Raw genomic sequence first — 26,037 nt, 5'->3', positions numbered from 1 at the left:
TTTAAAAATTAAAAGTATAAACCTTATTGGAAAAGATTGGTAAATTTTACTGTTGAAATGTACAGCTTCTGTACAGACCAAAAAAAGATATATACTTATATAGAAAGTGTATATAATGTTTAAAAACATGCAAACCAATACACTTACTATTTACAATTATATTGATAAAATATAGATACACAGGTAGATTATAAGCCACAACTCTAGACAGTGATTTTCTGTAGATATGGATATAGAGGTGGGTACACAGGGTCTCAAGTGTACAGTGTTCTATATTTTACTAAATCAAATATGACAAAATGTCAAAATGTTCTCCCAAAACATGGTGGCTCCATGAGCCTTTGACATATCATTACTTAAACTTTCTCTCTGCTCAAAATAGTTACTAATAATTTTTTATAGAAAAAAAATGAAAACTAAAATAACAAGAGAGTGAAGATAAGAAAAGTGGTGGGGACACCTAGTGGGGGGTGGGGGAACTGTGAGAAGAGCCCAAGCAGGATGTAGGCAGTGCAAGACTGAGAAGACTTGGTGGAGCTACACAGAACTGAGAGTTTCACGGGTCGAGTATAAAAAGATCTGTTTTTTAAAAAATACTAAGTAAAAGGTGCGAGTGATTCCTTTTTCATTTTAGTGAAGTTGAGTGGAGAAAGCATTCAAAACGAATATCACATTATTCAACAGCTAATGAGATCATGAAACATTTATTCAAGGTTGAGACCTTAAATGAACTAAGTTTTAAGGACCTAAATTTTATGACCTAAAAGAAAATTCTTGTGCCAGAAATGCTGGCATATATTAAAACTGTAATCCTGAGTCACAACAGGGCGCTTAGATGTTCTGTAGTGTTAGGAACAGAGGTCAAAGTAAGGAAGACTGTGTAACAGATTGTTGGAAGCCTCTCAGAAGTCACCTAAATTCTAACCTTCTTACACTTCTTACACTACCAATTATGGATTTGTGGCACAGAGAAGTTACACAATTTTCCCAGGGTCACAATAGCTAATTAGTGGTATAGTCAAGCCCACAAATCTGTGACTTCCACACCAGTACTTTTATATTAAATAAGTTGGCCTCATATTGTGATACTTTTTGGGGGGAGTTAACTGATTATCATGCATGCATTCATTCTGAACTTGCATAATTTTATTTTCTGTCTTTCTTTTTAACTATTTGTGATTAATAGCTGATATCAAAAGCTTTATTTAAGTAGAATTTTAAAAGGTGTCCTTTCTTAATTACAGAGTGCTCTTATGAGCATGTCTGTCTTTGTGATGGGAAAGGGGAATTTCATATATTTATTTTCTTCTTTAAATGTGCCAGAATCCATACGTGGAAATATAGCTGCATTTATTAAAAAAAAAAAAATGGAAAATTGTTTAAATTGATCAAACTGGGGATTTCAAAATATGCCCATTAGCCACTAGGTGGCATCATAACCCACTGTAATTAAAAGCGATACAGTAATTTTGTAGAAAAAGTTAATAGCACCATTTGTCCTGAAGCTTAATAAGTGATACCTTTAGAGGGCTAGATGCATAGTTCTATCTTTTTGATCCCTAGGATTCTATATCTAAGCCCTAGATGGAAAAGTTAATTAGGAATAGAATTCATGTAGTTATTCTCATGGTCCCTGAACTAGTGATAATTATAGAACTGAGAGGATTTTAGTGACCAAAATAATGTGTTCTATCAGTGTTAAATAATGACAGCCTTCCTCTTGCCCTGGAGTTCCACGTGTCAGGTGTGTGTTATTCCCCAGAGAAAGCAGGCTGGGGGAAGACTGGTCCTGTTGTGGGGCGGGGCTGGGCGTGGTGGGGGCTGCCAGGAGGAGGAGGCCCCTGCGCTGGTTCTGCAGGACTGCAGCTTTGGTGCTTACCAGGCACATCCAGCTGGGCATCTACTCTCTCCTACACTGGTTTGCAGTACTTCGGTTTAACCTAGATGCAAGTTTATTTTCTTCAGGTAAAACACTCTTGGCTGAAAATGAAGGTGTTAAAGAGCTTTTAGAATGGGTCTGTCACATCCAACATTGATTTCTTTGGTCTCTGAGTCCCTTGTTTCAGAAAAGAAAACTCGGACAGGGTGAGACACTTCGAGTTCTCATCATTTCCGCCACAGTACTCATTGCTGAGTGTTTGTCGTTCTGTTTGATTTCTCAGCATCTGAACCCCATGAAGAACCCCATACTCTCCAAGATAGAACCCATCTCCCACTTTGTAAGTGAAAATTTAAAATCCTTCACACTCCCTTGTGGCAAAGACATAGGTACAAGTCATAGCACCTGCCAGTCAGGTGTGTCTGCACGTTCATGGGTGTGACTCAGAATCAGTCACGTGGAAAAGGGGGACCGCAGAGCCTTCTGGTGAGAGTGGTGGGCGAGCGGCAGCTGCCCTCTGTTTCCCAGGGCAGCAAGGCTGAGCCTCCTGGAAGCAGCATGTGGTGCCTGGTGTTAGGAGTGTTGGTGAAGCAAGGAGCAATGCCTGTGCCTGGGCGCACAGAGCTGTAATTTGCTTTCTTAATTACGCTAGGGTATCATTTACCTGGCATGTCCAGGATTTGGTCTGTACAAGATGGATGAAGTATCCAGAGTTTAGATAACCTTAATCCCCAAGAATACAGAGCAATTAAAAAAGATATCATGGCATGCAATGTATATATTCCATGCCAAATGTGTATTTTGCGTCTGTATATAAATCTGTGTATTTACATTCTTGTTGTCCTCAACATTTGAGTAAATATGGATTTCAGTCCATTAACTCATGCATTCACAAAATTTCTCATATCCTCTAGCTTAATTTCAAAATCTCTCTGGCTGTTCTAGAGGTTTCCATAGAACTGTGGCATCAGAGTAAGGAGTGTAAAAAGATAAGCTGAGGCATATTAAAGATTTTAAGAGTTTTTCTGAGTACTAGTTGGTTCAAATTGGGGAGCATCTAATTTAGCAGATAGAAAGGAGCTCTAAGGAGCTGTACAAAATGAAAGACTCATAGTCAGAAGGAAGCAGGAACAAGGAAGTCGAAACAAAATCGTGTTGGTTCTTGCAAGGTTACTTTCCTGCTTTCCTTTAGGGGATGGCAGGGATCTACCAGGCAGGTTACCTAACTGATAATCAGTGCTGATCAGGTGATTCCTGATTCACTCGTTAAAGATTCCATTTCTGGAAGAGCCAAAACTGTATTTAAGTCTCAGTTTGGTGATGTGAGGCTTAGCATAAGGGACTCCATTTGAGGCCCACTGTCTTGTTTTTGCCAGGAAAGACCGCCTGGTCTGAGGCTCCGTCCTCTGTCCATCCTGAGTTCCCTCCATGCTGCCATTGGTGGCCCAGCCACACTGATGGCCTAGTCCTCCCGGGTCCTGCCTAGTCCTCAGCTGTTGGTCCAGGCAGGTAACTGCTAAGCTCCCCTCATCTCTGGCTGCAAGGCCTTCCCAGTCCAACTCTCAGCTATTTCTGTGCGCCTCGTAACTCAAGGAGAGGGGCATTCTGAAGCTTCCAGAGCCCAGCAGCCTAGGGACTCCAGGCAGTTCTCTGCTGCAGGAGCAGCAGAGAGGGTATGGGGTGTCTCTCCTGGACACACTGCTTTTTCAGACTCAACCCAGCACATCCCTCAGCACCCAGAGTCCCAGGAACCACCTGAGAATGTGTGATATTCCTCCCCTGCCGCCATCAACCCCTCTTGGTAGGTTGGTCTGGGAGACTTAGGATCTTTTGCTGTTTCTGTTAGTTGCAATCAGTGTGACATTGAGCAAGTCATTAAACTTTGAGTCTAATCCTAAATAAGAATAGTAAGAATGCCCACCTTTTTAAACTCATAATTTCTACAGCTAATAGGAAGAAAGGGAAGATAACATTTTACTGATGTATCAGGAACTGCTATAAGCATCTTAGTGCTTCACTGACTCTTCCAAACAGTCTTTCCTGGCAAACATTATTATCTCCGTTTTACACATAATACATGTAACTAAGTTCACAGGGCTAGGAGTAGGATCACTGGAATTTAAACCTCCAAATTGTTGCTCAGTCCAGGATAGTGTGCTGTTTGCACATAAGCTCTTTGTTCTCTCTAAAACACTGTACAAAACTCATAATCCCAGAATGTGGAAGATGTTTTAGCCAGTCCATCTGACCACACATTCCTGAGTCTCCGCCCTGTGTTCTCCATCGAGGCTGCAATTAGCTGGAGTGGCAGAGAGCAGGCGTCCCCTGCGCATTCGCAGCAGAGACGCAGCCTAAGCTGGGATTCGACGTGGTTCTAAAATTCCGTTGTTTGGCAGTTAATGCTTTTTTATTCAGTTAGAGTTGGACAGAATGGCAGTTTGTTGTCATTTCATAAACTTTCTTTGGAAACACTTTTATTATTAGTTAAATAAATTAGGTTGAGAACCGTTGGCCAGCCTGTTTTCATATCAGAACTTCACAGACTTGAGGAAGTAGTGGTCTGTGCCTACCTCAGTGTTGTGCGGTGATCTGAATGTTTTCCAAACTACCCAAGTAGAAACACATGTTAAAATGATATTTTTTTAAAAAAACCAAAAACCAAAGAAGAAGTACGTTGTGATCAAACACGTCACACATCTCTGTCTCAATACAGATGATGACTCTTCCGTGTGGAGTGAGACGTCACCAGAAGGCCTCGGCTCTGGTTAAAAATAGTTGCTGTGGTCAGACATGTGAGACCACAGAGCAGAAGAGGGCTGATCTTAGGCCACATGTGTTTTTTTAGATACATCCTACTGCCCATTTATTTACAGCAGCAACCTTGGCCGTTCACTGGTAACCAAGGCAGAAGGATGTCATCTGATATTAATGTGAAATTTTAGCTGTTTCAATTTGAATGACTTTAATCTTGAAAGATTTAGTTTTTAGATGGTTATGTTTATTCTTAAAACAATAATTAAATTTTATATAAAAACATTATTTGTATAGCATTTTAATATATATTATCTTATATGTTTTTCGTAATATTGAGGAAGGAAGGGTAATTGTTTTTATTATTTCTATTTTACAAATGAGGGAATAAGGTCAGAGAGGTTAAGTGCCCTGTCCTAGGAATGTGGCTATTTATTGGTGGAGCCCAGACCTAATCCAGTCTCTAATCACAAAGACTGAAGTCTTAGAATAAAGTTGGAAACCATAAAAAATATTATCCAGGCCTGTTTCTTTGCATATAGTCTACCTATTATTGAAATTAAACTTATCTCAAGAACCTGTTGGCAACAGATAGTTTAGTATTTTATTAATCCTGTAATTGTAAAACCAGGTAGATCCTAGAGGTCTAGCTGGCCATCTTCCTTTGTTTTGTGTTGCAATATTTCCTTCCTGTTTATCCATAAAAACCAAATTTTAACTATTCATGTTTGTTGAAAAATACCAAATAAATGTAGTTTGTAACAAGTTTGGTCCTAGGATGATAAATACTTTTTTTTTAATGTGCAAGAAGGTCGCATCACCATGTACTAGAACAATTACTATAATCTCTCAAGAGAGAATATAACTTAAAGCAGTTTATCCAACATCTGTTTACATCAAATGGTTTATATTTTACTCTTCCTAGTGTGTCTTTAGTCTACTTAATATACATGCTTTGGATAAGCACCAACAGCAGAATAGAATTTATGCTGGAAGGTGCTTGAAAGCTTGAGGCTAAAATTTTTCTACGGCTTTGACATCATGTAGATCATCTATCTCTCCATCTGTATACTTGGGTTAAATTTGTAGTATGACACTTTGTGATTTATTTTATACAAAAATCCGCACAACGCTCCTATTTTGAAATATGCTGAATATTGAAATGCAGTTTATGCTGAAATCAAATTTTGTTCTATAAATGCAGTATTATTAGCAACAATTGTGTTTCACACTTGAGGGAATAGAGAAGGAATTTGTTTTTATCTGTTTATTTTCTGGTGTGCAGCACAATGTCCCAATCATGCATGTGCATACATGTATTCATTTTCATTTTTTTTCCATTAAAGGTTATTACAAAAAAAAAAGGATGCTATGAACTCATCTACAAAACAGAAACAGACTCACAGACATAGTAAACAATCTTATGGTTACCAGGGAAAGGGGGTAGGAAGGGATAAATTTGGGAGTTTGAGATTTACCAATGTTAGCCACTGTATATAAAAACAGATTTTAAAGAAGTTTCTTCTGTACAGCACAGGGAACAGTTGTTCAGTATCTTGTAATAATCTTTAATGTTTTGGTCTATTTTTATGTATAGTGGTTAACATTTACAAATCTCAAAAAACCAGGACTTTTGACTGTTGGGAGAAAGCAAAGTGGGTGACTCATCAAGGGTTCAAAACAAGGACGAGTCAGGGAGGAGAGAGTATAACTGTCAGCAGAGGTTGCAGCAGCAGTCAGCAAACAGAGGTCCAGGGAGGCAGCAAGTTGGGAGATCCATCAGTGGAGGTCTAGTACTAGTGCCTGCATGCATGGGGTTGATAAAAAGTAAAGTACATGAGTATGAGGTACTGGTGGCCAGAAGGAAGGATGACAGTTACTCATGTCAGAGTGGAAGTAAGCAGCAAGACATGGCCCACGCACCACCAGTGAACTATTACTCGTGGGATCCTCGTGTTCCCCTGCTGTAAGTGTAGGACTGTGCAGAGCCTAGAGACATAGTTGAACATGTGAGTAGGGTTACTGAGGCTTCAAGGTGGAAGGGATGTAGGGATTAGGAACCAAACACACCATTCTTCCTGATTGGATTTGGGAGCATGAGCCGGAGTGTGGGAACTGCAGTTGGAGATGAACACCTTAGAGACTGCGAGAGGAGTTCAGGTTCGGTGTGATTGGTCTTCAGTGGGTTCTTCAGGGGAACAGCCAAGTCAGGGTGGTTCTTCATGCAGACTATTCTGGCAGGGGCACGCAAAGTGACTTGGAAAGGGAGGTTGAGCAAATGTAAGTGTGGGGTCCTGGGACACATTAACTTCGTTTGTCAGGCAGTCTCAGAGAAGTTGTGGGGGTAGAAGTTTCGATGCATTGGGTTGTAAGTGAACGGGAAGTGAGTCAAGTGAATGCCTGGGCGAAAGGGAAACAAGTAGGAAAGTAGTTGGAGAAGAGCTCAGGACATCATTTTTTTTTTTTTCCAAAGGCAGGGAGACACTGACCATTTTTATTTCCATGTGGACTCTTGAGGAAAAACACTTCTGCTTTTAGGACCAAGAAGAATGGTACTTCTGAGCATTGCTGTGTCTGTTTGTTTGTTTAATGTCAGAGACACTTTTGATTGTGAAATTGATCAGAATTTTCCATTTTGCCTTGACTAAAAACAATTCAAATTAACTCTGATCCACCTATGGGAAATTTATAGATCTTCATGGGATGGATTTTAAACCTAATTCCTGATTCCATTTTATAGCCTTGTTCTTAATTTTCTCCCATTTGCTTCTATTTTTAATGTCATGTTCTTTCTTTCTTTCTTTCTTTCTTTCTTTCTTTCTTTCTTTCTTTCTTTCTTTCTTTCTTTCTTTCATAAACATATACATCATTTATATTACTTTCTGGAATGAGATGGTTATATAAATAAATTAATTATACCCCTGCTACCTATAAATATATAGCCTTCACAGGGTGAGATCCTAATCAGTGTTTGTTAAGTAAATTAAATAAATTGAGCCTAGAATATGAAGACAAAGAAAAGTCTTACTGACACTTTGAAGGATGACATGACAGGGTTTAGTAGCAGACTGGATAAAGGCAGTGAGGACAGGAAATAGTGAAAAATACATATTGATTCTAACCTGGATCTCTGGTGGGGAAACCTGGAACATGAGTGGGTACTAAAACAATGCAGATTTATAGAAAAATGATTCACTTAGATTTGAATAATCTCTAATTAGCTATCATGTGTGAAAAGTTTCTGCTTTTTGACAGTCAGATGGTGACTCTTGTGCTCCTCATTTATGAGTTTATCTGGGCGGGGGAGGGGCATTCTGAGTGGGAGCGTGGGCCCTTGCAGAGGAAGAGAATGGTGATGCTTCATGTCCTTCAGCATCACCTAGGGGCCTCGTGCATAGGGCTGTGCTCACACCCAGCTGGACATAGTTAGGGACCTTTTTCTTTAAAATTATGTTACTGGGTCCAAACTCATACTGCTTGCTGCACAACAGGCCAGTAAATTGGAAGGCAGGGTGTTGGGGCAAGGAATAACGACTTTATTGGAAAGCCAGCAGACTGAGCAGATCTGGGACTGATGTCCTGGAGAACCATCTTCCCCAAGTCAGAATTCAGGCTCCTTTTATACTAAAACAGGAGGGGGTGTGGATGGTTGTTGCAAATTTTTTGCTGTCAGAATCCTTTGTTCTTGCAGCTGTCCACGTGGGTCAGGTCATTATATTCCTGTAAACCTCCAACAGACAGATGTTATTCCCTGTTCTGCAACTTTTCATCTGTATGTGAATGGAAAAGTGTTGTACTCTTGAAGGTCAGAGCTTTGAGAATGGGCTACCCTGTATATTTCAGACTAAAGGCAACATTCTTTTACAAAAGGTGCAGAACTAGCATGACTAAGCCCAGGAAACAGAGCACTGAGTTAGAACCAAAGGAACAGATCTGATATGGAGTCAGGTTTGTTCTTCCCTATTACAATTAGAGATAAATTTTTAAAATTCTGATTCTACACCGTCAGCATGATCACTTCCTTCAATTCTAGTCCTTCTCGGTGCACATGGCACTAACGTGTGTGTGGGGAGGATAGGGGCATCGTGAGAGAGAAATGAGAGAATCAAGAGTAAACAGGGTTCTTAATACCGTAGAATACAAACTGAAAAAGTTAGCAGGAATAAATCTAAATCTGGCATTTAGGTTCAAACAATAGAAAATGCTTCCTTCAAAAAAAAAAAAATTCACATGGCCATAAATGAGAACTTAATGCAGTACAGCTCAAAAAACATCATGTGATTAATTAAGGAAGGGATACAAACACAGACTGCGTGGACAGAGGTGAATTGGGCTCACGGGGGACAGGACTTCCTTTCTGTTCTGCTGAAATCCTCTGCTCTCAGTCTTTGTAACACTTTTTAGGGGATGACCTGCGGCACATTCTAGGGACAGAGACTCCAATGGAACAGGTTCTGGGGCAGTCAGATCAGGAGTTGCCACGGGATATGGGGTTGTTAATTCTAGAGAAAAGAAGGTCTGTTAAATATCCTAAAACATGTAAAGGATGTCACGTGGAAGAGTAACTGGATTTATTCTGCAAATCTCTAGGGAATGTACCGAAACTATTAAGCATGAAATCACGAAATACTGACTCCGTATCTCCTGCTAGGTGCTGGAGAGAGCAAGGAACAAGACAGGCACAGCCCCTGCGTGGGGAAGGTGACAGCTTGCAGCACTTAAAGGAGGTGAATGCCGAGGGGTGGGCCCACGGCACCATGGGTGCCTTGGGAGCACATACGGGGAGTTAGATATCTAAGTAATTAGCATTATACATGAATGAAGGGCCCTTCCCAGCCCTTCGTCCTCAGCCTCCGGTTGGGAGTGCCTCCTGGATGGATGAGTTCTGGGCGCTGCCAGATGGCTTTCTGTGCCGGAGCTCACAGAATCTTTTCTTCAGGTGCAAGACTGAATGAGAGAGCCTCTTAATTAATCTCCCAACTCCAAGACTGTATGTACAGTGTTAAAGGTTTCAATTGCAAATTTGTATACCTATTGAAGTTACTTAAGAGTCTTTAACACACCAGGTAGTGAAGCAACCATCAGTCTCCGTGACTTCCTTTTCTTCTGTGACTGAGTGGTCTCATTTACAGTAAGTGTTGAGTGGGCGGGAGTAAGGCAGTGTCTGAGAAGGAAAGAGAGTGCCTAATTCCTTTCAAAAGCTGATTGCCATCCTTAGGTTTTAAATAAACTTGAGAGGAAAAAAATGCCTCATCTAGTCTCCTTTTTTTCCAGAAGTTTCCCAACGGCTGGTGTTTTCTCACCTCTTGAGTAACCACAGTAAGAAGGAAGGGGGTCACACGGTTCATGGTTACGTCACTGAGCCACCAGAGACCGATGCTGGTCATCTCTGGGCGATGCCTTACGAGCCCACACCTCCTGGCTGCCCTGCTATAATTTATTCTTCTCTGGATTTTCCTTTGAGGCTTTCAGAAAATTCTCTCTGGCCGTTAGAGGCCATGGGCTGAATCATGCAAATTTATCCTTTTGGATTATTTTCAAATAAAATTAGATTTGAATCATCAAAATGCAAAAGAGAGTAAAACATCATTAAAAGAGCACCTGACTGAAATCCCAGAGAGCTGAGCTCTAGTCCCCCTTTGCTTTGGATGATGTTGAAAATAAGAGCACATCTCTTCAAGGGTTGTGAGTGAGGATTAAATGAGAAGCTCCGGCAGGACACTTAGTGGAGAGCCTGGTACCTGGGATGACAGCCACATGGGCCATCGGTCACCTTTACCTGTGCCTCTCAGGTAGTGACCGGAGACCTTGTCAGTAAGCCCGAGTCATGTTAGAGGGAAAAGCACTGTCTTTTCTACTTTTACAGGAAGAGTCTAGGTGTTAGGATTTGTTTTAGGAATAGCATTTACCCTTTTGAATGGTCCTAAAGTATGGAGAGAAATTATGAGTGATGGAGAGATCCTGTCTCTGAGCCCATCGGTTGTCCTCACTCTGCCCCTAACTGATTAGTGCCCGTGGAGGAGTTATTTGGCTTTTCTAAATTTTTATAAAATGTCTAGATGATCAGTACTTCTTTCAGATCTGATAGCCCATGATTCTCATGCATCTATATATGTACCTATTATTTATATTTATAAGTTATACATATATAATTGTATTAAAATCTATCTATTTGTATCTATATTTATTTTTTTCCTGAAAATTTCTCTTTATAGTGTAACCATCACATGCTGGGAATTTTCCTTTGGATAAACTTATGGTTTGAGCACATCCTGAAATCACCCCTAAAGAAGGGAAGCCCGTTGATCCTGGCAGAGGTGCGCTGCGATAAGCATGAGGAAGTAGCATTTAGCCGGGTGGCTACTTTGCTTAAGGAGTTTGTCACCTCAGAGATTATGCAGCTTTCAAGTGTCAAGTGTACCAAGTCCGGCCACCATTTATTGCTGATTTTCCACATGCTGACCACCGAGTCGCAGGCTTTGCTAACAGTGCTTTATCACACACACACACGCACACACACGCACACACACATGTCAGTGAGGTATTTCTCTCATCTTATAGTTGGGAACCTTGAGGTGCAGAGATGTTAAGTACCTTGTCCAAGGTCATACAGGTGGTAGTGATGCCAAGATTTAGGCTTGGGTCTGTCTGACAGCTCTGACCTTGCCCTTGACAGCCATGCTGTCTCCATAAAATAGTCTAAGTGCGTAATGGTTCAGAAGCCAAACTAAACTTTCTGGGGAGATCCTGCTAACTTTCTGAGTTTGACGTAAATCAGGATAGTCTTTTTCTCTAGCATGTGTCTGAGCAGCAGTGGCAGACACCAGGCCAGATAAACTGCGGCTGCTCCCACCAGGGAAGGGTGGCGGGTGTCTTCCCCGGTGCCTACACTCAGCCCAGCACTGCAGCGTGGGGGGGTCCCATCAACAGGTGTGGAGAGACTCACATTCAGGATGCTGATTTATCCATTCCTTGTTCAGCAACCATTTCTCGTGCCTCTTCTGTGAGGAAGGCATTCTAAGACATGTTCCTAGCCTTCCAGGAGCTAGTAATTCGGGGCAAAATAGACATGTATGAAGTGGCATGTTTTCCTCCAAATTATTATTGCTTCATTCAGCCTTAAAAGGTAGACAATAATCAAATTGTCTTTAGCAAACTTTCATGTTGCTTGACTTCCTTTTTTTTTAATTGGCTTTTATCTAATTTCTCAGCTCAAGAAAATATTCTTATGTGTCTACTACCTAAAAAACTGAGCAATTAAATTCTTTTGCTAGGTTAGCCACTTCTCTCCTATCTATCCTCGTCAGTATTTGGCAAGACTGTTGCCAGTAGCCTGGTGCAGTCTGTCTACTGTATCAGAATTTTCCACAGAAACAGAGCCAGTAGGAGATACATATGTCTCTTTCAAGGAATTGGCTGCTGTGATTGTGGGGCTGGCAGGCTGGGAACTCCTGGGCAGGAGCCAGTGCTGCCGTCTTGAGGCAGAATTTCATCTCCCAGGGAAACCTTGATTTTACTCGTAAGGCCTTTCAACTGATTGGATGAGGCTCACCCACATTATCAAGGGTAATCTTTACTTAGAGTTAACTGATTATACATCTTAACCATATCTACAAAACACCTTTCACAGCAACACCTATATTAGTATTTGATTGAATAACTGGATGCTATAAACTAGCCAGGTTGACATAGAAAATTAACCATCATAGTCAACTTTTTGATTATGAAGAAAATTGCCCCCAAAATAGAATAATAGAATAAGCAGTTTTTTGGGTTTTTTTGTTTGTTTGGTTGCTTGCTTTTTGGCAAAGTGTAAAGGATTCCTTTCATGGATTGTTACATTCAATCTCCAGATTAAATTTTGGGGGTTAGAGTCTTCAGGAGGAACCATAGAATCTGAGAGATGAAAAGCAGTGTTTTGATTCCAATAAAAAACAAAAAATTGTATCCTTTCCAGGAGTACCATGGCAAATATTTCTAAGAAATCTCTACTTCATAATACACAATTGAAAAGCACACCATTTTGGTTAAGATTTCATTTTCATTTCTTCCTGCCACTTTGCACTCATTGAAGCAAAAACATCTTCTTGTAGCAAATCAAGTGAAGTCTGGCCTTTGGAGCTCATCCCTTGAGACAGTTTCTTGTAAACCAACACAGACCTTTAGCTCTTCTTAGACCCAGTTTCTAACTGGCTTTCACTGTGAGATGAGTTTGGGTTCAAAGTCAAGACTGATTCCACATCTAGTTTAATAAGATTTCTGTGCATTGATCTATGTATTTCTCTGAAACCATTTTTTAATAATTTTATTTCAGTTCACATTAGAGCGTTCATTCTCAGAAACCACATGAAAATGATACCTCTTTTGGGGCTTTCTTTCCCCCACTGAGTTCTTGGTAAAAATGTTCCTGAAACTGTTTCATAGCCAGTGTAATCCAAAAGCCGTACAGGATTTCCTGTGAATTCCGGGGGTGAGGGAGGGTTGGCTGAGGAGGGTTGGCTGAGGAGGGTGTGGACAGCTTACAGTGCGTGGTTTCCACTGCTTCCTAAGTGTCTTTTCTTTTCCATTACAGGCTTTGCTTATTCTTTAGCACCTTGACACAGACAAGCTCAAACTCCTCATATAAGCAACAACACGAAAATATTGTCTCTGTTCACACAAAGCATTTATTAGGAGAAAATTTGAAAAAAACCCAACAACTGTGTTGAAATGAAGGGGTTCAGCGCATACCAAGTCAGAGAGAGTTCAATGAAACCTTAGCTCTCCAGTTTGCCAGGTTCCCTCCCTCCCTTCTCCCTGCCCTCTCTGTTTCTCTGGCCCTTTTCTCCTTTCTCCTGTTTCTCTCTTCTGCATTTATAGCTATCACTTCCTTCGAAGATCTGTTATAGCAAGTGTCTCTCCTTTCTTGTATGGAGCTTCTTTCCTCTCCCATATTCCTTCTTTTCATAATTTTTTTGCATATTTTAGATGTTTTAAATTGAGGTAACACTGGTTTATAACATCATGTAAGTGTCATGTGTATAACATTATAGTTCTACTTCTGGGTGCTGTATAGCCTGCTCACCACTGAAACTTTAGTTTCTTCTCTCACCACACAGTTGATTTGTTTAACCCATTTCACCTGGTCCCCACTTCCCTCTCCTCTGGAAACTACGACTCTGTTTGGTTTGGTTTGTTCATTTATTTTGTATGTTTTTTAAAATATATTCCACATATGAAGGAAATCATTTGATATTTGTCTTTCTGCCTCTGACTTCTTTCACTTAGCTCAGTACCCTCAAGGCTCATCCATGTTGTCACAGCTGGCAAGATTTCATCTTTTTTATGGTCGAATAGTATTCCATTGTGTATATCTCTATCATATCCTCTTTATCCATTTATCCACTAATGGGCATTTAGGCTTCCGTATCTTGGCTATTGTAAATGATGCTGCAATGGACACAGGGGTCCAGAAATCCTTTCAAAGTAGTGTTTTGTATTCTTTGGATAGAAACTGGGATAGCCTGATCACCCCATATTCCTTCTGATGCCTATGTCTTTAGATTCTAATTTACCCTAAGGAAAATGCTGACTTATCAGATATGCTGTAATTATCCTAAGACAACAATAAGATATTAAACACAAAGACTACCTAATGAAAAGGGCACACATTTACTGCGAATGATGAAAATAATACCAGCTAAAATAATACTTCCACCAGAAGAACATATAGTCTCCAGGTAAGGAATGCATCACCTTCTGTTCTGTGCAAAGCTGCTCCTGAATCAAAGGAGGAAGTTCTTTCCCTTCCTCCACTCTTTTAGGGAAATGTTCAGTGCTGTTCTTCTTAGCTCTACGTCCACAAAGTACAACAGTGGGCACTGTGGTTGGGACTTACTGATGGAGTGAATGATGTTTTCATTTATTAAGCAAACCCACATGTTTATCAGAAGCAATAGGGAACAGTGTACAGAAGTAAAGAATATGTTTTGACTTCAAAGATGTTACAGTCCAATGATTAGCATTTAAATAAATTGTACAAATACATGTTGTCAGTGCTCCAATAAGCTCGTGTTTGGGGTCGATCAAGGCCACCAAAGACTCTCTGGACAGATCTTCATTGACAGTGTTTGGGGGTGGGTGACACAAGTCATTTTGAAAAACAAGTAACTGTTAAGTGCTGTGAAGGTGGAGAGTTGAGTGCTGGGGAAATGGAAAATGCTTTTCTAATGAATGAAGGTAGGTATTAGTTAAGGATAAGGGCAAGTGCAGAGAAAGATGAGAAATGATAGAAAAGTGGAATAAAGATGAAGGGAAAGTGAAAGACAACAGAAATTGTGCTCAATTTATTCAGTCTGCTGCAACCCAGTCAGATTACTGGCAGCAATTTGGTAGAGGTAGCTAGTGGAATTTTGCTGTTTTCCAGCAAAATTTGAGGGTAATAGTGCATGGAATTTTCACTAACAGGGTAGGAGATAATGGGGAGTGTGTAAGTGGTGGGTCAGCAAATGGGTCTTCGTGAGTATGATGTAGAGTCAGGTTGAGGTCATGTGTCTGATGCTCGTGTGTAGAAGAGTCATTGGCCAGACACGAAATTGATGCTTCATAAGTTCTTGTTTAACAAAATGTGTTCTTTCCTGTCCCACCTCGAGAAGCTTTGAAAGCCGTAGATGTGCTACTGATGTGTAATCGTGTATGTGGTAAAGTGCTTTGTTCTAATGCACTGAACGGATAGAGGGAACAGGCTCAGCGTGTCCTACTGAAGACTTCCCAGGCCGTGGTTTGACTGGAGTATCGCTGGACTGTGACCATGTTACACTTGCATGCACCAGCTTTCATTTATAAGTAAACTCTCATATGTCGAGGCAGGCTCCGGGGTACAAACAAAGTTAAAAAAACTTGATCTTTTTGCACTGGGGCTTCCTAACCTACAAATAAGAAGAGTAGATGGGACAGCACCAGATCTGAGAGTCTGATCCCAGACAGCAGCAAACAGCAGTGGGATTTTGTTTCCCTCCCACAGAGTAGATGCGGGAGCACTTAGCTAGACAGAAAGCCCACTGGCACTGCTCCCCGACCTCACATTCTGCCCCAGACGTTGTTGGAGTGGAACAGACTGGTAGTGGTCCTTGTCTGACCAACTCGTGTTCTTCCCGATGGTCAGGAGCCCTCAGAGAGTTTTGCAAATAGTCTCTAGATTTGGACTCCAGTTTATTAAAGGAAGATGCCCTGTTTTGTTAAGTAACATTCTTTTTATGATACAGCAGAAAGCTTTGATTTAGCTTTGGGGGAAGGTGAGTAAAGTTGTTTCAGTCAGGCATGTTTCTGGAATAAATTTTAACTTCCAATTATAATTGGAATTTTTTCCTGTTGTGATTATATTCTAAAGGCTGGGACATGGGTTCATTTTGACAAATGGAAAAGTATTAAGTCATCCAGGCTAAGGAGATTCATGTTTGAAAGAGAACCGAGTGGAAATACAAGACAATCCCACCTCAGAAACTTGATGAACAAACCCCCAGGGAGAGAGACAGAAACCACAGATGATAGAAAAGGGCTCTGAACTGTAAGAAGCAGGAAGAATGTGAAAGGAAGGGCCTGAGTTCTGACCACGGGAGGAGTCACCTGAATCTCCCTTTGTGGTTTCCAGGGAAAGGGAAATGAGTGGTGGACAGTCTTTCAGTTTCTCATTTTAGTTGAAAGGAAAATCTGTCCTGTTGCATGTGGCTCATGCAGAAAAGAGGGAAATTAAAGGGTGAGGAAGCCATTTAAAAGGGGGAAGTAGCTTTCAGCTAGTGTTTTTGATTGTTTTCATCTACCACGTCTGGATGAGACCATACATGTGACTGAGGATGGAGGACCATGTAAGGATATGAAGTGAAAAGTGGAAATAGTCATTTGAAAGAGAAGCTTAAGAATTTGGGGGACATGTTTAGAAAACTCTAAGTTAAGGCCTTTCTAACCTTTTTGCATCATAGCACACCTCTAAAAAACATGATAAAATGTATCCACGTCACCGTGGTGAGCGCTTGAAGACACCCGTTGTCAAGGATGACAGGCCAGCTCTGGGACTTCGGCCGCCCCGGGCCCAGCCTGGCCAGACCTGAGGGCCAGGGGATTAAATATCCTTGTTCACCTGCAGTTTAAATACAATGATAATAAATATATCAGTGTCTTAGCAAGGGGAACGGTTCTAACAAAGAGACTACAGAGGCAATGGAACATCTCCCTCAAGAATTAGGGCAGGTGGGCCTCCCCTACCTCCCAAGGTTATCCAGAGACTCGGGCTGGAGAGTAGCTCTGTCCTCCTCCTGGACCTTGTCATCATCTGCAGACTGAAAGCGGGGTGGGTGCAGGTCTGAGCTCCAGCCGGCAGGGAGGGGAACACAGTGTGGGGGAGACCTGCCCCCGCCTTGTAGCCTGGGCATCAGTGGGACATGTCACTGCCACCCACGGTCCACTTCAGAGGACTGTGCTCAGCCACACCTGCCGGCACAGGGGGAGGAGACGGCAGATTCTGCCGAATATTCAGCATTCTACACCATGGTCACCACTGTAGCCTGTCCTTAAAAAAAATACTTACAGTTTACAAAGCACTTTTATACCTGTTTTCTTTATTTTTACCCTACGAGGTTGGGTATATCAATTAAAGAACTAGAATTTCTCACAAAAATTTTCAAAGGTAAGTATATTTATAAGAAGTTATTATTGAAAACTTTATGCTGCGTGTGCTTTTATAAGATTAAAAAACATAATTAGCACATGGACTCTTCTCTCTAGGAACTTCCATAGGAGATAGAAATGCAAAAAAAAAAAAAAAAACCAAAAAACAAAAAAAAATCCAAAACAAAAAAAAAAGCAGGTTAAGCTAACAATAGAAGGGGCACAAAATGAGTCCCTATAGAGGTGATTGCCAGGCGGGGGTGGGGTAGAGGTGGGAGTAGAACAGAGCAGAATAATTCAGAAGAGGACAGATTAACTGCAGTTTTGATTGCTCTGAGAGGGCTTGATGGAAAGGATGAAATGAACTGGAGTTTGAAGGAATAGTAAGATTTGGATGGGAAATAAAGAGAGGGAACTTATTCTGTATGAGGGAAAACGGCTACCCTCAGGTCCCCTTACACAGTATTCTGGGACTCACATGGAATTTGTCATATTAATGAAGTTTATTGAAGAAATCGAAGCACAGAGATAAGAAATTAGGAGGTTTACTGATGAGATACTTAGTTACCTTCTTGGATTCAGGCAGTCAGAGACTAACAGATGGCCGTTTGGGGTATGTTGCAAATATAAATGGCTTTTTATAAGAAAAATATTGGATAAACAGACAGTTGCTTGTTATTAGCAATAGTTACTGCAAACTGTGGCATAGATATAGTCCTTTCTTTTCCTTTTTCTTATCCAGAAAGGCTTCCTGAGGATTTTGCCCAAAGGAGGGACCCGTTCTTGAAATTATCTGTTTCATTTGTCTCTTCCACACTTTAAACATCCTGGGGCAGAAACGGTCTGCTCTATGTTCCTGTTTCACTTTTATCGTATACATTCACTGCTGGAAAGTGGCTGTCCAACTAGGGACCACGATTCCTAGACTTCCCTGAGGGCTCCTGAGGCCATGTGATTAGTTCTGGTCAAGAGAATGGGGGCTGAAATGATCATACTGCTTCTAGGCCCTGCCCATGAAAATCCATAGGTTTCTTTCTTCACTTGCCAGCTGGATACTGACGGCCAGGGTACCATGTGAGCACACGCTGGGAGTGCCAGGCAGGTCTTGGAATGCCAGGTCCGGAGCAGAACTTCTCTAATCCTCCTGGCCAACAAAACAAACAAACAAAAATTAGACTTTCTGTGACTGAGAAATAAACTTCTTTACTTAAGCCACTGAGATTTTGTCTTTTTCCCTTGTTAATACAGGTGGAATTGACCTTATCTAATATACTTTTGATTCCAGAAACATTTGTTCTGTGATTTTCTTTTAATACGCTTCTTAAGGTGCCTTACTTATGACACACTTAATAAATTCTTATGTAAAGATTAGACTATGTGCATTGAGTTCTTTGAAAGAGGGCATCAAGAATCCATTTTGAGTTTTTCTTATTGTTTCAGCTGAAACTTAAGATTTTTTTGTGATAAATACAAATACATGGAGTTGATTAATAAATGGAAATAACAATAAAAATCAAGTTTAGATTTTAAACCCACACCCACCTCAAGGTGGTTTCTAAACTCTGAGGCCTAGGGACTCAAAGAGAGAAGAAAGTAGAGAAGAAGGAAACCAGGCATCTGTACGTGCTGTTTGCTCCCAGGGCTGGTTTTGTCACCCTTGTATCAGACCATCATTGCATTCATGATATGGGTAGGGAGGGCAGGTGATTGGGTTTCCTCCTTGCTTCCTATTTTGGTCTCCCTCTTCCTCCCTTCCTTGCTTCCCTTGCTTCAGTTCCTGTCCTCTTGCTGCCAGATTAGAACCAGAAGCTTCCCATCAGCTTGAGATAAGGCAGGTTTGGAATTCAACAGACTTGACCACAAATCTTTGACCAGTAAGTTAAAATGATGCTCCAGGTGTTCTGTCTGCAGCTGGACATCTCAGATGGCTCCTCGGGGGGAGCCTGCACGTCACAGGGCTCATCTCATGTCCCCTCGCCGGTGTTCTCATGATCCTGCCCTGTCCTCATCCTCGTCCTGTTCAGCCCTTGTTTTAATACCCTTTGTCTGTTTTTTCTTTTTCTTCTTCTTTGCCTCTTTGCGTTGTCCCTCCTAGTCCTGATCCTTAGCCTGTTTTCCAAGTGAGGACCTTTGATCATTCAAGGGAAGGGGCTTCACGTCCCTGTCAGCAGTGACCCTCTGGGCAGCTGCTCTGTCTGGCGGCTCTCCCCCAGCCCCATTCTGCATCTGCCAGCTTCTCAACAGCCCAGCCCCAGCCTGCATCTGCCCTGCTTCTCGACAGCCCAGCTCCAGGGGCAGTGGTCCTCCTGCTGCTGCTTTTCTTCCCTGCCTTTCCCGCTCCGCTTCCTCCTGTTAGGAAGTCAGGTGAACCTTCTCCTCTTGATGATTCACCTCCTGCTGCAGGCAGCTTTGTCAGAACCTAACCCAGGAACTGAACCTTCAGAAAACAGAACTCTGCATTCTTTATTTTTACCATTACTATTACTAGTAAGCAGAGATCCTTCCGTGAAGTAGCAGTTTCATAATAGTGGAAATACCTAGGATATGAGTCAGCAGTTAGCCAAGTTGTCATTTTAATCTCATGAACCTCGAAGGATTCATTTAGCAGATGGTATCTAGCATTACCCAGAGACGCTGAATATTTTTAAAATGTTGAAAAAAATAATGCAGGATACCAAGCAAGATGAACCAAGTTCTCAAAATGGTTAGTGTCGCCCCCTCTGTCCCAGCACGCTTGCTTGAAATCATGATTTTACTTGGTGATTGGCCAGTTTAAACCTCAGAGCATTTGTGTCAATATCTATCATATGTCGCCCTAAATAGAGTCAAAGCCAGTGAGCGGGAAATACAGGCAGCCCAGCCAGCTCATTTTCACTTAACGTTTTCATCAGTTGCAAAATTTTCCATCATTTGTTCTTTCCCTGCTTAGCCCTCACCTCCCTTTTCTGTGTTGTTTTTGGCATTTTTCTATTCTCAGTTGCATCTGAAGGAAGCTTTTCACATTTTGTTCTCGTCTGTAGCTTACATCCTCTCTTCCAGGCAGCTCTATCTGGAAGAACATCACAAGGTCGGAGAGATAACCTTTGCCTAATGTGGAAACTAAGTAACAGGGCGCTATGACCAAGACATCACCCTGGTTTTTTCCAGGATGGCTCCGCCTGTCTTTAGAGATGAAAGAAGAATCATTTCTTTTTGAAAGAAACTTAAATATATATCAGCGTCTTTTTATTTATCAGGATACCCCTCCCAGTTACTCTGACAAATCACCCCCAGATCTTAGAGGCATTTAGTTTTCACTCACACAAGTGTCAGTCTTCCGAGTGTGGCAGTTTCTCCACGTGGCTTTGCAGTGTCAGAGCCCTTTGCTTCCAGCAGTGCATGTGGGGAAGAGGGCGGCCTTCTGGATGCCTTATTGGCAGCCCTGGGACCGGTGCCCTCCCTTCTGCTCACCACACAGAACTCAGTTTTGTGGCCCTAATAAGTCAAGGTAAAATATCAAATTGCAGTTCAAGAAAAAAAAATTCTAGTAAAAAAGCTACTGAGACATCTGTACCCAAAAACTGATTGTATAGAAACACTCATAGAAAGTTCTGTATTTGCCACTTGCTGTAAGTGGGGCTGGGAAATGTCATTTTCCTGGTGCCCAGGGAGAGGGCCTAAGATTGGTGAGCCTGTAAGCAGACTCCGTTACACCCTCCTGCAATGAAAGAGAAAAAGAAGTCATTATCTGGGGACAATATAATGATCAAAAGCAAAAAGACATCAATGTGAGCAGAGTAATGTTAGTAAGTAGGAAGGCAGACTTATTCCAGCCCTTTTGCAGCCCAATAATGGCAGACTTTACATTTATTTATGCTTTTCAGAGCTTGTAGGGAATCCAGTGATACCAGTTGAAGATGTAACCTGGGTTACTTTGCATTTAATCCGCATTTTCTTGGGCGTCTGTCACTTCTCTGAAGCCACACTGGACTTGCTGTTCTCTCCACTGAGCTCTGTCTGCTGAGAGGAGGCTGGGACAGACCCCTTGATGCCACAGGAGCAGAAGGGCAGGACATCTGTGGTGGCTTCGCCTCGCAGCATCCCGTGAGGGGGCAGGTGTGGGCGGCTTTCGCCGCTCCCTCTTGAACAGGCGCCTGGGAAAGGAGCACGTGGCACCCGCCTGAGTCCGTGGTGCTGGAGGCGAGAGCTCGCTAAAGGAGACACACTTGATGTGACTTGAAGCCCAAGGAAGCTGCACGTGGTGGTGACATAACAGCGCCTCGGCAGCTTGCCACTGCAGTCTTTCCCATGAAGGGGAGGACGGGCCACCAGTCCCACGTGGCTTTTCCCCAGGGACCTGGAAAGAGCCTCAGGAGAAGCCATCTCTCAGACAATCTTTCTGATTCTCCTCTGCACCTCTCTCAGGAGGCTTAGTCTGTTTGATTGCAATTCTTTCTGCCTTTTTTTCCCCCAAGAGTATGTGAGCCTCTCACTAACTGAGGGCAGTATCTTGGTCCTCTGTCTCCCTGGCACTGAGCACAGCTTTTGGCACCTAACAGGTGTCACTCATTGGAGAGTCTATCAAGGAGGCGGTCCCCTAGACTCTTCCAGGGGTGTGCAGTGGAGCCTCGAGTTCTGAAGATGGGCTACGTAACCCCTGAGCAAGGAACGTGTTGTGCTTCTCCCCCTCAGCTTTGGCACTTTAATCACCCCATAGGTAGTGTGAGTTACAATCATTCTAGTCAAAATCATGCCAGATAAGCATTCTAGGAAGCATCTGATTGAGTTCTCAATATGGGAACCTGTTCTCCCAACTCCTTGTTCACGGTGGGTCATTTGTAAACTGAATTAACAGATTTAAGAAAAAAGCACTGGACTAGAAATACAGTTTTTACAGCTGATTCAAGCTGAGGGGTTCAAGGCAGAGGTTAGAAGGTAAGACCAGTGGAGAGCAGGCCAGTCTGACTGATTTACACCCAGCCCCCTGAATTTGCACCTTCTAGGTTTGAAAGAGCAGCAGACAGTTTGGAGGGGGCAGGTGGGAGAATATCTGAAATCCACGGTATTGCTGTCTTTCCTTTTCTCTATCCAGAAATAAAAGATTAAAAATAACCACCTATTTTGAGCAGTTAAGGTAAGAATGATTGAATGGGAAAATGTGCCAAGAGACTAACTGGCTTCCTTCAGGTTTCCTGTCCTCTTTTTTGTCTCTGTTGCCGAGAAGTGGACACTAGAACATTCCACTGCTCACGCAGACCTGCTGTCAAGCTCATGGCCAGGCCTGCCTTGTAAGGAGGCAGAAGACCTGCCCCCAGCGCTGGTTGCATCACACTGTCTCCTGCTGTCTGGTGCTGGGAATGTCTTGGAAGTTTCTGTTTCTGTTTGACAGCTGCTTTGCCGGTCTCTCACCTAGACTCCAGTTTGGTCTCCCATCTTTAAACAGTGCTCTCAACCATAGAGCAGTTTCCTGCTGCAAATCTGTTGAGTCTTTTGGTCCTTGGTTTTTGTTCTCAGCCTGGATGCTGGCTTGCAAGCCTCTGCTTTTGTCCAAGAGGAAAGTGAGCTTTGAAGGAAAACATGTGGAATGTTTCCTTTGTAAGGGAATTATGAGTAAGCTGTTATCTGTTGAAAGCACTACATCATTTATTTTGCACGTGGAACCTTTGAAAAGCATGTGCCTCATCTTCTGCAGTGCCAGCTCTTCCGTTCCCACACTGTTTGATGCACATTTGTAACTGAAGGACCTCAAAAATGGTATGTTTAAAATTCAGCCAGAAAGGGCTGTGCTGTGGTTGTGAGGGCCCAGGCTGGACACCCCAGAGGTATCCTGTATTTCTCGTTTAATTATTCCTCCCAGTGCATCACTCACCAAGTCCTGTCTGTTCACCCTGTCCTTCCCATTGCCTGGGTTTCCACCCCATCTCAGGCCCTGATTCCCTCCTGCTGGGCTTTATACTTTCCTTCCTCAGCTATGTCTTCCTTTGTACACTTCCTTCCACGCTAAACCCAGAACTAACTTCTGAAAACACAGGGCGGTCATGTCACTTTCAGGACGAAGCACAAGAGAAGGGTCTTTGGAGACATACGTCCTGCGTTGAAATCCTGGGCCTGCTACTCACTAGTTATGTGTCCTTAGAGAAATTGCTTCCCCTTTCGCTTTCTGCATTTGTTGATCAATAAAATGAGGTTGAGAGTGTTTATCCCAAAGAGTTCTGGTGTGGACCAAACACGTGACTTGTGCATCTAGCTCACAGTTATGTCTTTTTTTTATTTACTTAACACTTCAGTAGTTGCCTGTCATATAAAAGATAAACTTACCCTCTTTGGAATAGACTGTGTCTCTTCTCAGAGTGTCCCCTAAACTACCTTTTTACTTTTCCCTCTTTATACGCTCTTTTCCCCCATGTATTCCAGCCGTGCTAAATAAATCACCATTGCTGAACAGAGTATTTTTTTTAATTGAAGTACCATCAGTTACAATGTGTCAATTTCTTGTGTACAGCATAGTGTCCCAGTGATGCATATGCACACATATATTTGTTTTCATATTTTTTATTAAAGATTATTATAAGATATTGAACATAGTTCCCTGTGCTATATAGCAGAAACTTTTTAAAAAATCTATTTTTATATATAATGGCTAACATTTGTGGATCTCAGACTCCCAAATTTATCCCTTCCCACCCCCTTTTCCCGGTAACCATAGGATTGTTTACTATGTCTGCGAGTCTGAACAGAGTATTTTTTTTTTTCCTGATTTCCTGATTCTCTTACAGACTTTTCCCTGCACCTGAAATGTTCTCACCTCCTTTCTACCCTGGTTGGGTTTTATTTATTCTTCAAGATCCACCCCAATTATCTCTATCCTCTGGGGAAAAAAAGGAGAAAATCATCCAGCTAACATTATAACAAATAAAAATTCATATTAAATGTATAACAAAAGTAAATACTTTTCCTGGATGAACAAATGGAATGTCTATTAAAATGCCTAGTTATTTTGGTAAGTATTTTTCTGCTAAGAAACCTTGGAGTCAAAGGCTTTTTTAGGAGGCTTACATCTTTCACTTGAGAAGTGGGAAGTTGGTTGTTCTCTTGGGTGACATAAGGGAGGGTCAGTTGGAGTGTCCCTAAGCGCTTTGACATGGTACATACTCAGCTGCGTGGGCCCTAGACATCTGACTCTGCTTGTGAGCCTGACAGGAGGAGAAGGGCTAGGTGAACCCTTACTTCTGAATGTGGCAGTAGGACTAGAAATGGGAGCAGAGTGCCTTGTATTTATATGGCCTCAGATCACCTCCGTTAGACATTCAGAATAGCTGCACGGTGGTAAAAGGTGTTAGAAACCCTTTGTGGAAAGGAATTCTACCTGGGCCTTGAGGAATTCATTGGACTTTGAAAACTGGAAGAAGATAGAAAAAAGGATTTTAGATCGTAGGTTAACCAAAGGCCTGGAGACAGTGAAGACAAGGGCTTCTCCAAGAAAAGGCAGTTAATCCAGTGTGCTGTGTAGGGGGGGAGGGGTGCCTGCAGGGGAGTAATCCTGGGAGAGTTTTGGATTCTGGAAATTTGAACGTTATGTTGTATGTCATGGGAAATGACAAGGCCAAATCTGTGTTGGAGAAGGTGACATTTGTGGCTATTCAAAGGATGGAAGAGAAGAGGCTGGAAAGAAGGAAAGCAAATCACATGACTTAGCAGGCAGTGAGCGTGTAGGCTAGGGCAGGCGTGACAGCATGAGGGCGCGAGGCGTGCCAGCTGCGCACATGCTTGTAGGGGGAGGACGGATGGAATCTGGAGAAGGAAAGGGTGAGGGGAAGAAGCACCTGACGACGGCGACGACGGTGAAGCTAGCTAGGCTCCCTTCCGAAGCTTCCGTTACTATACGACCTGCTGAATCGTGGGATTAAGGTTACAATAGAGACGACTTGGATTTTGTCCCATGGAAACTGAAATGTATACTTTTTAATCCTGTCTCCCCATTGCCCCTTACCATTGCTGTGTGCCTGGGGACTGGACAAGCCTGTGCTGAGAGTGCCTGCAGTGTTCACTGTGGTGTGAGGATGGCTGGTTATCTGTAATGTGCAGGGCACAGGCACCTGGGAGGGCACACCCCTACTGGCTCTGCTGGGGTTGTCGTTGTCATCACCTTGACTATCTTCTGCTCTCACCTACTGAGCAGTCTTACGTTCCTGGTTAGGTGACACTTAGGACTGTTGAAGATTTGGGTGATTTGGGAAATGTCTTCTGGCCAGTGGGGGGCAGTGTTGCGTAGTAGACGGCGCCCAGGTTGTGCAGTCAGATTTATGTGTAATCCCCGGTAGTGAGACACCAGAGCATCTTCAGAATCACCTGGCGTTTCCTTTTAAAATACACATTCTCGTGCTGTATCCCTTGGGAATTCTGATTCAGTCAGTCTGGGGTAGGGCCCTGAAATTGGTCTTTTTTTTTAACATTCTAGGCAGTTTTGATAGCTAAATTTGGAAACTAGTGATTTAATCTTCCTTAGTCTCAGATTTCACAGGACAGCTATGAAAATTAATGAGAAAATACTCTGGGTTTTGTAAACTTTAAATCGCAATAAATTATTAGTTGTTAATTAAATTACTTCTTGAAATAAAATTTCCATCCCTTTTTAGAAGACTTCTTAAATTTCTCATCAGTTTGAAGCTTGACTACATGAGAGCATGTTATATTGGTTTGATCTTTATGTGTTATGCTGGCAGAGACAAAACTAATGAATTTGTCCAATACATACACTTAATACATAAAATTATCAGATTAGTTGG

At 42.2% G+C, this 26,037-nt stretch overlaps 1 long non-coding RNA gene across 1 annotated transcript in view; it reads left to right on the top strand.

The window, feature by feature from the left end:
• LOC105097306 (uncharacterized) overlaps positions 1 to 26,037 on the top strand; it is a 329,784-nt gene that overhangs the window by 126,945 nt on the left and 176,802 nt on the right. The gene's annotated exons all lie outside the window — the stretch shown is intronic.

Source organism: Camelus dromedarius, chromosome 21, assembly GCF_036321535.1.
Source record: "Camelus dromedarius isolate mCamDro1 chromosome 21, mCamDro1.pat, whole genome shotgun sequence".
Taxonomy (NCBI): Eukaryota; Metazoa; Chordata; class Mammalia; order Artiodactyla; family Camelidae; genus Camelus; species Camelus dromedarius.
The sequence above is the reverse complement of the archived record's forward strand: the minus strand, read 5'-3'. Positions and strand labels throughout refer to the sequence as shown.